The following is a 16,125-nucleotide window of genomic DNA, read 5'->3' as shown; positions in this document are numbered from 1 at the left end:
AGCTCTTTTAGAAAGGTCTCTTCTGTAGTATCTAGGGAGTTCAAAAGGTAGGTAGCGAGCAAGCAACAGGGCTTTTTATTGGAAGAGCAGATGAAAGCCAACGTGGAATCTTCTTCCCCCGTAGCATGCTACTCAAGCAAAAGTGGCCCACGTCCCTGGGTGGGCTTGAACCACCAACCTTTCGGTTAACAGCCGAACGCGCTAACCGATTGCGCCACAGAGACGCAGATGTCTGGCCTTTCCACGGGAACTCCCAGCCCGGCCAGACGCAGGTTCCTCAGGGGAACCTTTGAACATAATATGACAAAAAGAAATCAGCAAAAACAAAGAGACAATTGCCGGTGCTCAGTAGAGCTCAAGTTGCCGACAATAAGATCCTGCTGTCGAATTCCATCCCATAGACACCCTCCCTTCTAGTCACTTTTCAAAAGTCAGTCGATAAGTACAATTCTCCTCAAGGTAGCAGCATCCAGCAGCAGAGTGGCGCAGCGGAAGCGTGCTGGGCCCATAACCCAGAGGTCGATGGATCGAAACCATCCTCTGCTATGAGATCATTTTCATAGAAGTCGCCAAATCTCTTCAGTCAACACAAACGCGTTTCTGATCAAAAATATAAACCAAAGGCCCAAATCCCTGCTCATCGCATGCTGATGGACAAAGAAGAATTCCCCACGTCACAGCATTTCCTATAGTCCGGGTGTTTTTCAGCCCCACAGCCAAAAAGACCAATGGCTCTGCATGCGTTTTTGCTGCGTCGCAACTTTCTTCTCCAAATTATTAAGGCTTTTTTCATGCCTTACCACTCAGTTCTCCACATATATGCAAAGGGTTTGCTTGGAAGAGGTGTGCATGTATTCATAAGCCACCCGTCACCCTATAAACTCCTCCGATGATCTTCTACTATGGCAAAATGGTATCCGCACTTAAAAAAAAAAAAAAAGCGATCTACTTTTCAGAAATCAGTTGCCATGTAACAATGCAACGTCACACCTGACTTTATGTGAAAGCCACCACAGGGTGTGGGAAGAAAGTAAAGGCAAGTCTACCATGCCAGGGGGATTAGCTCAAGTGGTAGAGCGCTCGCTTAGCATGCGAGAGGTAGCGGGATCGATGCCCGCATTCTCCAAAGCTGATTTTGTTTTTTTCACATGGTAGTAGAGAGTTTCTTTTTACCTCATGCTCAAGGCTCCAACAGCTAAAACTAGGAGGCTTTCAAGCATGAGCAAAACATGCCTTCGATAGCTCAGCTGGTAGAGCGGAGGACTGTAGCAGTAAATCAGCAATCCTTAGGTCGCTGGTTCAATTCCGGCTTGAAGGAATTTTTTGTGAATTCTATCGGATGGTTCATCCTCCTGGTCAACACAGCCCAGGTATGCTCCTTCTGTCCATCTACAACAGGTCTTTTAGAAAGGTTTCCTCCGTTGTACCCGAGGAGGTCAAAACAAAGGCAGAGAGCAACAGAGATTTACTTGTTGGGAGAGCAGCTCAGCTGAAACCCAACATGGAATCTTTTCCACCCATAACATGCGATGCCAGCAAAAGAGACCATGGTTCCTGGGAAAACACGGCTAAGCTCCTTCCCTCTATCGACAAAGAGCTCTTTTAGAAAGGTCTCTTCTGTAGTATCTAGGGAGTTCAAAAGGTAGGTAGCGAGCAAGCAACAGGGCTTTTTATTGGAAGAGCAGATGAAAGCCAACGTGGAATCTTCTTCCCCCGTAGCATGCTACTCAAGCAAAAGTGGCCCACGTCCCTGGATGGGCTTGAACCACCAACCTTTCGGTTAACAGCCGAACGCGCTAACCGATTGCGCCACAGAGACGCAGATGTCTGGCCTTTCCACGGGAACTCCCAGCCCGGCCAGACGCAGGTTCCTCAGGGGAACCTTTGAACATAATATGACAAAAAGAAATCAGCAAAAACAAAGAGACAATTGCCGGTGCTCAGTAGAGCTCAAGTTGCCGACAATAAGATCCTGCTGTCGGATTCCATCCCATAGACACCCTCCCTTCTAGTCACTTTTCAAAAGTCAGTCGATAAGTACAATTCTCCTCAAGGTAGCAGCATCCAGCAGCAGAGTGGCGCAGCGGAAGCGTGCTGGGCCCATAACCCAGAGGTCGATGGATCGAAACCATCCTCTGCTATGAGATCATTTTCATAGAAGTCGCCAAACCTCTTCAGTCAACACAAACGCGTTTCTGATCAAAAATATAAACCAAAGGCCCAAATCCCTGCTCATCGCATGCTGATGGACAAAGAAGAATTCCCCACGTCACAGCATTTCCTATAGTCCGGGTGTTTTTCAGCCCCACAGCCAAAAAGACCAATGGCTCTGCATGCGTTTTTGCTGCGTCGCAACTTTCTTCTCCAAATTATTAAGGCTTTTTTCATGCCTTACCACTCAGTTCTCCACATATATGCAAAGGGTTTGCTTGGAAGAGGTGTGCATGTATTCATAAGCCCCCCGTCACCCTATAAACTCCTCCGATGATCTTCTACTATGGCAAAATGTTATCCGCACTTAAAAAAAAAAAAAAAGCGATCTACTTTTCAGAAATCAGTTGCCATGTAACAATGCAACGTCACACCTGACTTTATGTGAAAGCCACCACAGGGTGTGGGAAGAAAGTAAAGGCAAGTCTACCATGCCAGGGGGATTAGCTCAAGTGGTAGAGCGCTCGCTTAGCATGCGAGAGGTAGCGGGATCGATGCCCGCATTCTCCAAAGCTGATTTTGTTTTTTTCACATGGTAGTAGAGAGTTTCTTTTTACCTCATGCGCAAGGCTCCAACAGCTAAAACTAGGAGGCTTTCAAACATGAGCAAAACATGCCTTCGATAGCTCAGCTGGTAGAGCGGAGGACTGTAGCAGTAAATTAGCAGTCCTTAGGTCGCTGGTTCAATTCCGGCTCGAAGGAATTTTTTGTGAATTCTATCGGATGGTTCATCCTCCTGGTCAACACAGCCCAGGTATGCTCCTTCTGTCCATCTACAACAGGTCTTTTAGAAAGGTTTCCTCCGTTGTACCCGAGGAGGTCAAAACAAAGGCAGAGAGCAACAGAGATTTACTTGTTGGGAGAGCAGCTCAGCTGAAACACAACATGGAATCTTTTCCACCCATAACATGCGATGCCAGCAAAAGAGACCATGGTTCCTGGGAAAACACGGCTAAGCTCCTTCCCTCTATCGACAAAGAGCTCTTTTAGAAAGGTCTCTTCTGTAGTATCTAGGGAGTTCAAAAGGTAGGTAGCGAGCAAGCAACAGGGCTTTTTATTGGAAGAGCAGATGAAAGCCAACGTGGAATCTTCTTCCCCCGTAGCATGCTACTCAAGCAAAAGTGGCCCACGTCCCTGGGTGGGCTTGAACCACCAACCTTTCGGTTAACAGCCGAACGCGCTAACCGATTGCGCCACAGAGACGCGGATGTCTGGCCTTTCCACGGGAACTCCCAGCCCGGCCAGACGCAGGTTCCTCAGGGGAACCTTTGAACATAATATGACAAAAAGAAATCAGCAAAAACAAAGAGACAATTGCCGGTGCTCAGTAGAGCTCAAGTTGCCGACAATAAGATCCTGCTGTCGGATTCCATCCCATAGACACCCTCCCTTCTAGTCACTTTTCAAAAGTCAGTCGATAAGTACAATTCTCCTCAAGGTAGCAGCATCCAGCAGCAGAGTGGCGCAGCGGAAGCGTGCTGGGCCCATAACCCAGAGGTCGATGGATCGAAACCATCCTCTGCTATGAGATCATTTTCATAGAAGTCGCCAAATCTCTTCTGTCAACACAAACGCGTTTCTGATCAAAAATATAAACCAAAGGCCCAAATCCCTGCTCATCGCATGCTGATGGACAAAGAAGAATTCCCCACGTCACAGCATTTCCTATAGTCCGGGTGTTTTTCAGCCCCACAGCCAAAAAGACCAATGGCTCTGCATGCGTTTTTGCTGCGTCGCAACTTTCTTCTCCAAATTATTAAGGCTTTTTTCATGCCTTACCACTCAGTTCTCCACATATATGCAAAGGGTTTGCTTGGAAGAGGCGTGCATGTATTCATAAGCCACCCGTCACCCTATAAACTCCTCCGATGATCTTCTACTATGGCAAAATGGTATCCGCACTTAAAAAAAGCGATCTACTTTTCAGAAATCAGTTGCCATGTAACAATGCAACGTCACACCTGACTTTATGTGAAAGCCACCACAGGGTGTGGGAAGAAAGAAAAGGCAAGTGTACCATGGCAGGGGGATTAGCTCAAGTGGTAGAGCGCTCGCTTAGCATGCGAGAGGTAGGGGGATCGATGCCCGCATTCTCCAAAGCTGATTTTGTTTTTTTCACATGGTAGTAGAGAGTTTCTTTTTACCTCATGCGCAAGGCTCCAACAGCTAAAACTAGGAGGCTTTCAAGGATGAGCAAAACATGCCTTCGATAGCTCAGCTGGTAGAGCGGAGGACTGTAGCAGTAAATTAGCAATCCTTAGGTCGCTGGTTCAATTTCGGCTCGAAAGAATTTTTTGTGAATTCTATCGGATTGTTCATCCTCCTGGTCAACACAGCCCAGGTATGCTCCTTCTGTCCATCTACAACAGGTCTTTTAGAAAGGTTTCCTCCGTTGTACCCGAGGAGGTCAAAACAAAGGCAGAGAGCAACAGAGATTTACTTGTTGGGAGAGCAGCTCAGCTGAAACCCAACATGGAATCTTTTCCACCCATAACATGCGATGCCAGCAAAAGAGACCATGGTCCCTGGGAAAACACGGCTAAGCTCCTTCCCTCTATCGACAAAGCGCGCTTTTAGAAAGGTCTCTTCTGTAGTATCGAGGGAGTTCAAAAGGTAGGTAGCGAGCAAGCAACAGGGCTTTTTATTGGAAGAGCAGATGAAAGCCAACGTGGAATCTTCTTCCCCCGTAGCATGCTACTCAAGCAAAAGTGGCCCACATACCTGGGTGGGCTTGAACCACCAACCTTCCGGTTAACAGCCGAACGCGCTAACCGATTGCGCCACAGAGACGCAGATGTCTGGCCTTTCCACGGGAACTCCCAGCCAGGCCAGGCGCAGGTTCCTCAGGGGAACCTTTGAACATATTATGACAAAAAGAAATCAGCAAAAACAAAGAGACAATTGCCGGTGCTCAGTAGAGCTCAAGTTGCCGACAATAAGATCCTGCTGTCGGATTCCATCCCATAGACACCCTCCCTTCTAGTCACTTTTCAAAAGTCAGTCGATAAGTACAATTCTCCTCAAGGTAGCAGCATCCAGCAGCAGAGTGGCGCAGCGGAAGCGTGCTGGGCCCATAACCCAGAGGTCGATGGATCGAAACCATCCTCTGCTATGAGATCATTTTCATAGAAGTCGCCAAATCTCTTCTGTCAACACAAACGCGTTTCTGATCAAAAATATAAACCAAAGGCCCAAATCCCTGCTCATCGCATGCTGATGGACAAAGAAGAATTCCCCACGTCACAGCATTTCCTGTAGTCCGGGTGTTTTTCAGCCCCACAGCCAAAAAGACCAATGGCTCTGCATGCGTTTTTGCTGCGTCGCAACTTTCTTCTCCAAATTATTAAGGCTTTTTTCATGCCTTACCACTCAGTTCTGCACATATGTGCAAAGGGTTTGCTTGGAAGAGGTGTGCATGTATTCATAAGCCACCCGTCACCCTATAAACTCCTCCGATGATCTTCTACTATGGCAAAATGGTATCCGCACTTAAAAAAAAAAAAAAGCGATCTACTTTTCAGAAATCAGTTGCCATGTAACAATGCAACGTCACACCTGACTTTATGTGAAAGCCACCACAGGGTGTGGGAAGAAAGTAAAGGCAAGTCTACCATGCCAGGGGGATTAGCTCAAGTGGTAGAGCGCTCGCTTAGCATGCGAGAGGTAGCGGGATTGATGCCCGCATTCTCCAAAGCTGATTTTGTTTTTTTCACATGGTAGTAGAGAGTTTCTTTTTACCTCATGCGCAAGGCTCCAACAGCTAAAACTAGGAGGCTTTCAAACATGAGCAAAACATGCCTTCAATAGCTCAGCTGGTAGAGCGGAGGACTGTAGCAGTAAATTAGCGATCCTTAGGTCGCTGGTTCAATTCCGGCTCGAAGGAATTTTTTGTGAATTCTATCGGATGGTTCATCCTCCTGGTCAACACAGCCCAGGTATGCTCCTTCTGTCCATCTACAACAGGTCTTTTAGAAAGGTTTCCTCCGTTGTACCCGAGGAGGTCAAAACAAAGGCAGAGAGCAACAGAGATTTACTTGTTGGGAGAGCAGCTCGGCTGAAACCCAATATGGAATCTTTTCCACCCATAACATGCGATGCCAGCAAAAGAGACCATGATCCCTGGGAAAACACGGCTAAGCTCCTTCCCTCTATCGACAAAGAGCTCTTTTAGAAAGGTCTCTTCTGTAGTATCTAGGGAGTTCAAAAGGTAGGTAGCGAGCAAGCAACAGGGCTTTTTATTGGAAGAGCAGATGAAGGCCAACGTGGAATCTTCTTCCCCCGTAGCATGCTACTCAAGCAAAAGTGGCCCACGTCCCTGGGTGGGCTTGAACCACCAACCTTTCGGTTAACAGCCGAACGCGCTAACCGATTGCGCCACAGAGACGCAGATGTCTGGCCTTTCCACGGGAACTCCCAGCCCGGCCAGGCGCAGGTTCCTCAGGGGAACCTTTGAACATAATATGACAAAAAGAAATCAGCAAAAACAAAGAGACAATTGCCGGTGCTCAGTAGAGCTCAAGTTGCCGACAATAAGATCCTGCTGTCGGATTCCATCCCATAGACACCCTCCCTTCTAGTCACTTTTCAAAAGTCAGTCGATAAGTACAATTCTCCTCAAGGTAGCAGCATCCAGCAGCAGAGTGGCGCAAGCGGAAGCGTGCTGGGCCCATAACCCAGAGGTCGATGGATCAAAACCATCCTCTGCTATGAGATCATTTTCATAGAAGTCGCCAAATCTCTTCTGTCAACACAAACGCGTTTCAGATCAAAAATATAAACCAAAGGCCCAAATCCCTGCTCATCGCATGCTGATGGACAAAGAAGAATTCCCCACGTCACAGCATTTCCTATAGTCCGGGTGTTTTTCAGCCCCACAGCCAAAAAGACCAATGGCTCTGCATGCGTTTTTGCTGCGTCGCAACTTTCTTCTCCAAATTATTAAGGCTTTTTTCATGCCTTACCACTCAGTTCTCCACATATAGGCAAAGGGTTTGCTTGGAAGAGGTGTGCATGTATTCATAAGCCACCCGTCACCCTATAAACTCCTCCGATGATCTTCTACTATGGCAAAATGGTATCCGCACTTAAAAAAAAAAAAAAGCGATCTACTTTTCAGAAATCAGTTGCCATGTAACAATGCAACGTCACACCTGACTTTATGTGAAAGCCACCACAGGGTGTGGGAAGAAAGTAAGGGCAAGTCTACCATGCCAGGGGGATTAGCTCAAGTGGTAGAGCGCTCGCTTAGCATGCGAGAGGTAGCGGGATCGATGCCCGCATTCTCCAAAGCTGATTTTGTTTTTTTCACATGGTAGTAGAGAGTTTCTTTTTACCTCATGCGCAAGGCTCCAACAGCTAAAACTAGGAGGCTTTCAAGCATGAGCAAAACATGCTGTCACGAACCACCGGGGGGGTCACTCAGAAATCCCCCGCGCTGGCTACCAGTACGTCACAATCGGGGGGTAACAAGTGGGGGTCACCCCTCCTTTATACCTCCCGACCGACAGACAGAGCACGTGACGCGCTCTCTAGCGCCCCTCTTATAGTCAGGCCAATTATGGAATTGCCCGACAATAAGCAAGGAGGCCGCTATGCTACTTATGCCGATTATTGAAGGGTCCCCGGTGAGAGTAGGGTATATATTCCCCCGACCTCCGCGGGCGGAATATATAAAACCTCCCCGAATCTCACTGGCCTCCCCACAATAATCCTTGGCACAACTCGCTGCCACCAACCGCTTCACGGTAACTATTAGCCGAACACACAGACGTGGGATTCAAGATCGAGATAACAGAACAGCCCAAGATTAATTATATAATTTAATCAGCCTAAAGCACACTAGAAGCTACAATATATACAATAGGGAATCTACAGAATATACATATGTCAGAGTACAGTTACAGATAAAGCATGGTTTACAAACAGGCATACACAGTTCCAGCAGTTACCTTGTGCGTCTGGCCACAGGGGGGCGCTGTAGACCAGGTTTCCAGGAACTCCCACAGATGTTTCCTGCACGTGACCCCCAGCGAAAGAACACTGGAAAATGGCCGAAGTAGGGTTATCAACCTGGGCAAATCCAGGTCCCCTCCTACCTTCGTGACCTCAGAGGGAGCACTGCTCCACCCCTGGCTGGAGTTATGGACAAAATCCACAACATGGAATATGGCCATAACTTGGCCTGGGAGCGTCGTAGGCGGACGCCAATGCTCTCATTGTGACAGTTATGAATTTAGCTACAGAATGAGAGGTTTCATGACTTGTCTACTAGTTCCACATTGGCTGATATCACGCCTGGGGTATTTCCCAAGCTCCCGCTCCCATAAAAAAGGTGTGCCAGCATCGTCCGCATGCGAAAACACCATTTTTATGGTTGCCGTATTTATCGGAAATATGGCTTGCGAGATATGAACCATTTTTTACTGGAGTCGTTCTGTCTGGCTAGTTCCAGAGCCTTATAATGAGATACAACTCTTGTTACAGGGTGACGGCAGGGAGTCATCCTGTGTCCTTTGTTCCCACATCACCTAATTTCCATATCACAGGAGATGGCCATGGGATGGGTTGCTAAACAAGTTGTGTGAAGGAAAGGGGGGGTGACACCAGGAGAGGGCTTCCTGACATAACTTGAATATCATGATTTATCGTCATATCTCCGGATTTACCTCACACCTCCCCCCTTTTGAGGGCGCTAGGGGGCAGCACACTCCGGTGTTCCCCCGTGCGCCCGTCCGCGACCTCTCCTTGTCGGGACAGCCCGTCTGCGTTACCGTGGTCACGGCCCCTTTTGTGGCGAATGGTGAAGTTGTATTGCTGGAGCGCAAGGCTCCATCGCAACAGTCGCCCATTCGTCCCAGAGACGGTGTGCAACCAGCTGAGGGGGTTGTGGTCCGTCTCCACGATGAAGTGGCGCCCGTATAGATAGGGTTGCAGACGCTGCAGGGCCCACACTATGGCCAGGCACTCCTTCTCCATTGTGGAATAGGCCACTTCCCTCGGTAACAGCTTCCTGCTCAGGTACAAGACTGGGTGCTCTTGGCTCGCAGAGTCCACCTGGCTGAGCACCGCACCGAGGCCGAAGTCACTGGCGTCGGTCTGTACTACAAACGGCCGCGTGAAGTCGACTGCCTGTAGCACGGGCGGGCTGGACAGGGCGTCCTTTAGGGCCCGGAAGGCTGTCTCGCAGTCCATTGTCCAATCGACTGCAGAGGGCAGCTTCTTCTTGGTGAGGTCCGTCAGGGGCTTTGCCAGGCTACTATAGCATGGAACAAACCTCCTATAGTACCCAGCGGTCCCCAAGAAGGACATCACCTGCTTCTTGGTCCTGGGGGTGGGCCAGGATGCGATGGCCTCCACTTTCTCAGGCTCGGGCTTCAGTGTTCCCCCGCCTACCCGGTGACCGAGGTACTGGACCTCGCTCATGGCCAGCTGACACTTGCCCGGCTTGATGGTCAAACCTGCCCGGTGGACCCGCCTGAGCACCTGTGCTAGATGCTCTAGGTGATCTTCCCAGGTGGGACTGAAGACGGCAATGTCATCCAGGTACGCGGCCGCGTACCCTTCAAGTCCCTTGAGCAGGGTGTTGACCATCCGCTGGAAAGTGGCAGGGGCATTCCTCATCCCGAATGGCATCACCGTGGACTCGTACAGTCCAAATGGGGTAATAAAGGCAGAGCGTTCCCTGGCCTTGCGAGTCAGGGGGATCTGCCAATATCCCCGGCTCAGATCCATGATGGTCAGGTACTGAGCCCCGGCCAACTGATCGAGCAGGTCATCGATGCGTGGCATTGGGTACGCATCGGCGACCGTGACCGCATTGAGCCCCCTGTAGTCCACGCAGAACCGCGTGGTTCGGTCCTTCTTAGGGACGAGGACTACAGGCGAGGCCCAAGCGCTGTTGGATGCCTGGATCACCCCCAGCTTCAGCATCTCGTCAATCTCCTGGCGCATGTGTTGCTGCACCTCCAGGGAGACCCGATATGCTGAACGCCGGATCAGGGGATGATCCCCAGTGTCCACGTGATGGACAGCCAAGTCAGTCCTTCCGGGCTGGTTGGTAAACAACCCCCGGAAGGGGAGGAGGGTGGCCCACAGCTGGGACCGTTGGTCCTCCAAGAGCTGGTGGCCAACCTCCACATCCTCAATGGATCCGCCTGCCCTAACCTGGGCTAGCATATCCAAGAGGGTTTCCGCTTCTCCCTCCTCGGGCAGGTTGCACACGGGGAGCGCACATGCTTCCCGCTCATGATGTGCCTTCATCATGTTCACATGGACGGGCTTCCGCCTTCCACGGGCAGGGTCCAGGGTGACCAGGTACGTCACAGGGTTGAGCTGCTGGTACACGAGGTATGGGCCTTCCCAGGCTGCCTGAAGCTTGTCCTGTGGTACGGGGACCAGTACCCACACCTTTTGACCCACTTGGTAGGTCCTCTCACAAGCGTTCTGGTCGTACCAACGCTTCTGATCGGCCTGGGCTTGAGCCATATTGTCGTGTACCAGTTGCGTCAAGGCCTGCATTTTGTCCCGGAAGCGCATGACATACTCGATAACCGACACTCCAGGGGTGGCCAAATCCCCTTCCCAAGCCTCTTTCACCAGAGCCAGGGGGCCCCGCACACGTCGCCCGTACAGGAGCTCAAACGGTGAGAATCCTGTTGAGGCCTGTGGAACCTCCCGGTAAGCAAATAACAGGTGTGGGAGATACCGCTCCCAGTCACGCCCATGGGAGTCTACCAACATCTTAAGCATCTGCTTTAAGGTGCCATTGAACCGCTCGCACAGGCCATTAGTCTGTGGATGGTACGGGCTGGCCACCAGATGTCGCACCTGGACTTGCTTACAGAGGGCCTCCATCAGCTGGGACATGAATTGGGTCCCCCGGTCAGTGAGCATTTCCTGGGGAAAACCCACTCGGGAGAAAATCTCCAGCAATGCGGTGGCCACCTTGTCAGCCCGAATGGACGACAAGGCCACTGCTTCTGGGTACCGGGTGGCATAGTCCACTACCGTCAGTATGAAGCGTTTCCCGGAGCTGCTGGGGATGGCCAGCGGGCCGACCAGATCCACAGCCACCCTCCTGAAAGGCTCATCGATGATTGGCAGAGATACTAGTGGGGCTTTGGGGTGTGGCCCCGCCTTCCCCACTCTCTGACAGGTTTCACACGAACGGCAGTAGGCAGCCACATCGGCCCCCATTTTTGGCCAGTAGAAATGCTGGTTTAATCTGGCCTTGGTCTTAGCGATCCCTAGGTGTCCGGCCATCGGAATCTCATGTGCGATCCGCAACAACTCCGTCCGGAACGGATAGGGTACCACCAACTGTCGGTCCCTGGGCCACGCCTCCGGTGAACCCTGCTGGACCGTGGCCCGGTACAGCCGTCCTTGGTCCCAGACCACTCGCTCCGGGTCCGAGTCCGAGGGAGGCTGGGCCGCCTGCTCCTTAAGAGCTTTCAGGCTGTCGTCAGCTTCTAACGCTGCCTGAAACCCCTGACTAGATGTGGCCAGAATCGACGAGACTGTCACATCTTCGGTCAGTACCCCGGGACCTGTGTCCTGGCCTCCACCTGACTCGGCTGCCACTTGGTCAGAAGGGGAAGAGCTATCGGACCTCCGGGAGGCCCCTTGGCTTCCAGCACTCCCACTGCGGGTGACAGCGGCCACAGCCGCTGCGACCGTGGGTCGTGCCTGCTCCTCCTCCGTTCCTGACCAAGTCGCCGGTTCAGGCAGACCTACCTGGCTTCCTGACACCCCGGTTGTGGGGGAACCATGCACCGAGATCTTACCTGGGAGCACTTCCGCTCCTGGACCGGCCCCAATCTCACCTGCCTGTTCCCCTCCTGCAGCAACAGAACCCCGCTGTGAAATCTCTGGGGACCCCACATTTGCTGTGGTAGCCCCCACCCCACACACTGGTCCTCCCCCTGCAGCACCCTGCTTTCTGCTTATCCCTGCAGAGGGCAACAGATCCCAGCTCACAGGCTGATTACTTGTAGAGGCATTGTCACACCTTTCTCTGACCCCCTCCCCTGTCACAGCTGCAGCTGTGTGTGTGTCTATGGTGTCTATGCAAGCAGAAATATCAGAGTTCACTCCCTCCTCCCTTACATCATTCATAGATAACACATTAACATTGTCCGGAGGCATGTCAGTACTGGCTGAAGGTTCAGCCCTTGGTTGGGGCCCAAACTGGGAGGTTATCTGCCCCAAATCTGTCCCAAGTAGCACGTTTGCGGGGATCCGATCAGTTACCCCCACCTCCCTCACCCCTCGCCCTGCGCCCCAGTCCACATAAATGTCAGCAACAGGCAGCGCCGGGTCAATGCCTCCAATCCCGGAGACAGCGAGGGTTTTTCCAGGGATCAAGTCTTGGGGGGACACCATCTCAGGCCGCACCAGAGTCACCTCCGAGGCGCTGTCTCGCAGTCCTATGGTCACAGACCGGCCGACGGTGACAGGTTGGAAGCTGTCCAGGGACCTACCACCACCCCCACCCACACAATACACCTTGGGCGGCCCTTGGGACGGGGACGGAGCCGGGGCCTTGGGACGCTGAGGGCACATGGCCTTGAAGTGTCCAGGTAGGTTGCACTGGTGGCACCGTCTTGGTTCTGCCACGGGCCTGGAGAGGGGAGTTGAGGGGGACACCCCCTGCAGTCTAGGGGCAGGTGGGGCAGTCGCAGAATTCATCTTACCCCCTCTCCAGGTGCTGCTGGTGGCTGCTCTCCTGGCTTCAGGAGCCCGATTGTTGGTGTAGTCATCGGCCAGGGCAGCTGTAGCCGTGGACCCCTTTGGCTTCTGGTCTCGGATGAACTGGCGGAGATCCTCAGGGCAGTTCCACAAGAGTTGCTCCGTGATGAACAAGTCCAGGATCTCCGGTCCGGTGGAAAGCTGCAGGCCTTGGGTCCAGTGGTCGGCAGCTCGGGCAAGTGCCCGCCTGTGGTCAGCCCAGGAGTCCTTTGGTCCCTTCTGTAGGCTCCGGAACTTCTTGCGGTAGGACTCTGGGGTGAGGTTGTACTGTTGGATCAGGGCCCGCTTGATGGTGTCGTAGCCCTGATCTGCCTCAGCAGGCAAGTCCCCAAGGATATCCAGGGCCTTACCCCTTAAACGGGGGGTCAGGTATTTGGCCCACTGCTCCTTGTCCAGATGGTGCTGCAAGCAAGTCCGTTCAAAAGCAGTCAAGAAAGAGTCCAAGTCTCCATCCTTCTCCAGCACTGGGAAGTCCTCAACACGGACCTTTGGAAGTTTGGTGTCTTGAAGGTCACGTGTGGCTGATGAGGGCCGGAGCTGAGTTAGCTGCAGCTGGTGGTCACGGTCTGCCTGTTGCCGTCGCTCCGCAGCCTCACGCTCTGCCTGGCGCTCTTCACGCGCTGCCTGCCGCTCTGCCCTGCGCTCTGCCAGGAGTTCCTTGTAGCCCTCCTGGTCTCCAGCCTGGAGAAGGGCCATAGCCATTTGAAGAAGGCTATCCGAGCCTCCCAGGCTCGGTGGAATGGCACGTGGTGATCTGCGGCCCGCTGCGGAGCCTGGTGATTCACTGTCCATTGCAGAGCGGAGGGCTGGCATCTGGCTCGTTGAGGACCCTTGGGCGAGCTCCTCCTCATTTTGTCCAGCAGTGCCAGGTTGTGCGATGTCCTCTGCAGAGCTGTTCTCTGGCGTCGGGCTCTTGGAGGGCTCGTGGACAACCTCCTCATCGTCTCTGGCCTGAGCATCGGCCATTCCTTTGGCTTTGCTCCTGGTGCTCTCAGCCATTCTTGCAGACTTTGGTCACTGACACAGAACTGACACCTGATGCCTCCACACACCTTACCGTATCTGCACTCTGACACTCTAGTGTTGAGCTAGTCTGAAGACCCCAGCAGCCACAGCTGCTGCAGGCAGTCTTTAGTGTCTGGGAGTATGGGTCTCACACTCACACACACTATTATCTCGATCCCACCGCTTGCCACCAATATGTCACGAACCACCGGGGGGGTCACTCAGAAATCCCCCGCGCTGGCTACCAGTACGTCACAATCGGGGGGTAACAAGTGGGGGTCACCCCTCCTTTATACCTCCCGACCGACAGACAGAGCACGTGACGCGCTCTCTAGCGCCCCTCTTATAGTCAGGCCAATTATGGAATTGCCCGACAATAAGCAAGGAGGCCGCTATGCTACTTATGCCGATTATTGAAGGGTCCCCGGTGAGAGTAGGGTATATATTCCCCCGACCTCCGCGGGCGGAATATATAAAACCTCCCCGAATCTCACTGGCCTCCCCACAATAATCCTTGGCACAACTCGCTGCCACCAACCGCTTCACGGTAACTATTAGCCGAACACACAGACGTGGGATTCAAGATCGAGATAACAGAACAGCCCAAGATTAATTATATAATTTAATCAGCCTAAAGCCACACTAGAAACTACAATATATACAATAGGGAATCTACAGAATATACATATGTCAGAGTACAGTTACAGATAAAGCATGGTTTACAAACAGGCATACACAGTTCCAGCAGTTACCTTGTGCGTCTGGCCACAGGGGGGCGCTGTAGACCAGGTTTCCAGGAACTCCCACAGATGTTTCCTGCACGTGACCCCCAGCGAAAGAACACTGGAAAATGGCCGAAGTAGGGTTATCAACCTGGGCAAATCCAGGTCCCCTCCTACCTTCGTGACCTCAGAGGGAGCACTGCTCCACCCCTGGCTGGAGTTATGGACAAAATCCACAACATGGAATATGGCCATAACTTGGCCTGGGAGCGTCGTAGGCGGACGCCAATGCTCTCATTGTGACAGTTATGAATTTAGCTACAGAATGAGAGGTTTCATGACTTGTCTACTAGTTCCACATTGGCTGATATCACGCCTGGGGTATTTCCCAAGCTCCCGCTCCCATAAAAAAGGTGTGCCAGCATCGTCCGCATGCGAAAACACCATTTTTATGGTTGCCGTATTTATCGGAAATATGGCTTGCGAGATATGAACCATTTTTTACTGGAGTCGTTCTGTCTGGCTAGTTCCAGAGCCTTATAATGAGATACAACTCTTGTTACAGGGTGACGGCAGGGAGTCATCCTGTGTCCTTTGTTCCCACATCACCTAATTTCCATATCACAGGAGATGGCCATGGGATGGGTTGCTAAACAAGTTGTGTGAAGGAAAGGGGGGGTGACACCAGGAGAGGGCTTCCTGACATAACTTGAATATCATGATTTATCGTCATATCTCCGGATTTACCTCACACATGCCTTCGATAGCTCAGCTGGTAGAGCGGAGGACTGTAGCAGTAAATTAGCAATCCTTAGGTCGCTGGTTCAATTCCGGCTCGAAGGAATTTTTTGTGAATTCTATCGGATGGTTCATCCTCCTGGTCAACACAGCCCAGGTATGCTCCTTCTGTCCATCTACAACAGGTCTTTTAGAAAGGTTTCCTCCGTTGTACCCGAGGAGGTCAAAACAAAGGCAGAGAGCAACAGAGATTTACTTGTTGGGAGAGCAGCTCAGCTGAAACCCAACATGGAATCTTTTCCACCCATAACATGCGATGCCAGCAAAAGAGACCATAGTCCCTGGGAAAACACGGCTAAGCTCCTTCCCTCTATCGACAAAGAGCTCTTTTAGAAAGGTCTCTTCTGTAGTATCTAGGGAGTTCAAAAGGTAGGTAGCGAGCAAGCAACAGGGCTTTTTATTGGAAGAGCAGATGAAAGCCAACGTGGAATCTTCTTCCCCCGTAGCATGCTACTTAAGCAAAAGTGGCCCACTTCCCTGGGTGGGCTTGAACCACCAACCTTCCGGTTAACAGCTGAACGCGCTAACCGATTGCGCCACAGAGACGCAGATGTCTGGCCTTTCCACGGGAACTCCCAGCCCGGCCAGGCGCAGGTTCCTCAGGGGAACCTTTGAACATAATATGACAAAAAGAAATCAGCAA

At 51.7% G+C, this 16,125-nt stretch overlaps 5 non-coding genes across 5 annotated transcripts; all 5 read left to right on the top strand.

The window, feature by feature from the left end:
* Nucleotides 1-1,053: 1,053 nt before the first annotated feature.
* On the top strand, nucleotides 1,054-1,126 carry TRNAA-AGC (transfer RNA alanine (anticodon AGC)). Its single transcript has one exon. It is a non-coding gene; the product is annotated as a tRNA-Ala (tRNA).
* Nucleotides 1,127-1,232: 106 nt separating this feature from the next.
* TRNAY-GUA (transfer RNA tyrosine (anticodon GUA)) lies at nucleotides 1,233-1,318 on the top strand. Its single transcript is given in 2 exon segments — nucleotides 1,233-1,269; nucleotides 1,283-1,318. It is a non-coding gene; the product is annotated as a tRNA-Tyr (tRNA).
* A 1,330-nt stretch (nucleotides 1,319-2,648) lies between these two features.
* Nucleotides 2,649-2,721, top strand: TRNAA-AGC (transfer RNA alanine (anticodon AGC)). Its single transcript has one exon. It is a non-coding gene; the product is annotated as a tRNA-Ala (tRNA).
* Nucleotides 2,722-7,424: 4,703 nt separating this feature from the next.
* On the top strand, nucleotides 7,425-7,497 carry TRNAA-AGC (transfer RNA alanine (anticodon AGC)). The gene has a single exon. It is a non-coding gene; the product is annotated as a tRNA-Ala (tRNA).
* Nucleotides 7,498-15,441: 7,944 nt separating this feature from the next.
* Nucleotides 15,442-15,527, top strand: TRNAY-GUA (transfer RNA tyrosine (anticodon GUA)). Its single transcript is given in 2 exon segments — nucleotides 15,442-15,478; nucleotides 15,492-15,527. It is a non-coding gene; the product is annotated as a tRNA-Tyr (tRNA).
* The last annotated feature ends 598 nt before the right edge of the window (nucleotides 15,528-16,125 follow it).

This window comes from Anomaloglossus baeobatrachus, chromosome 3, assembly GCF_048569485.1.
Source record: "Anomaloglossus baeobatrachus isolate aAnoBae1 chromosome 3, aAnoBae1.hap1, whole genome shotgun sequence".
Taxonomy (NCBI): domain Eukaryota; kingdom Metazoa; phylum Chordata; class Amphibia; order Anura; family Aromobatidae; genus Anomaloglossus; species Anomaloglossus baeobatrachus.
The sequence above is the reverse complement of the archived record's forward strand: the minus strand, read 5'-3'. Positions and strand labels throughout refer to the sequence as shown.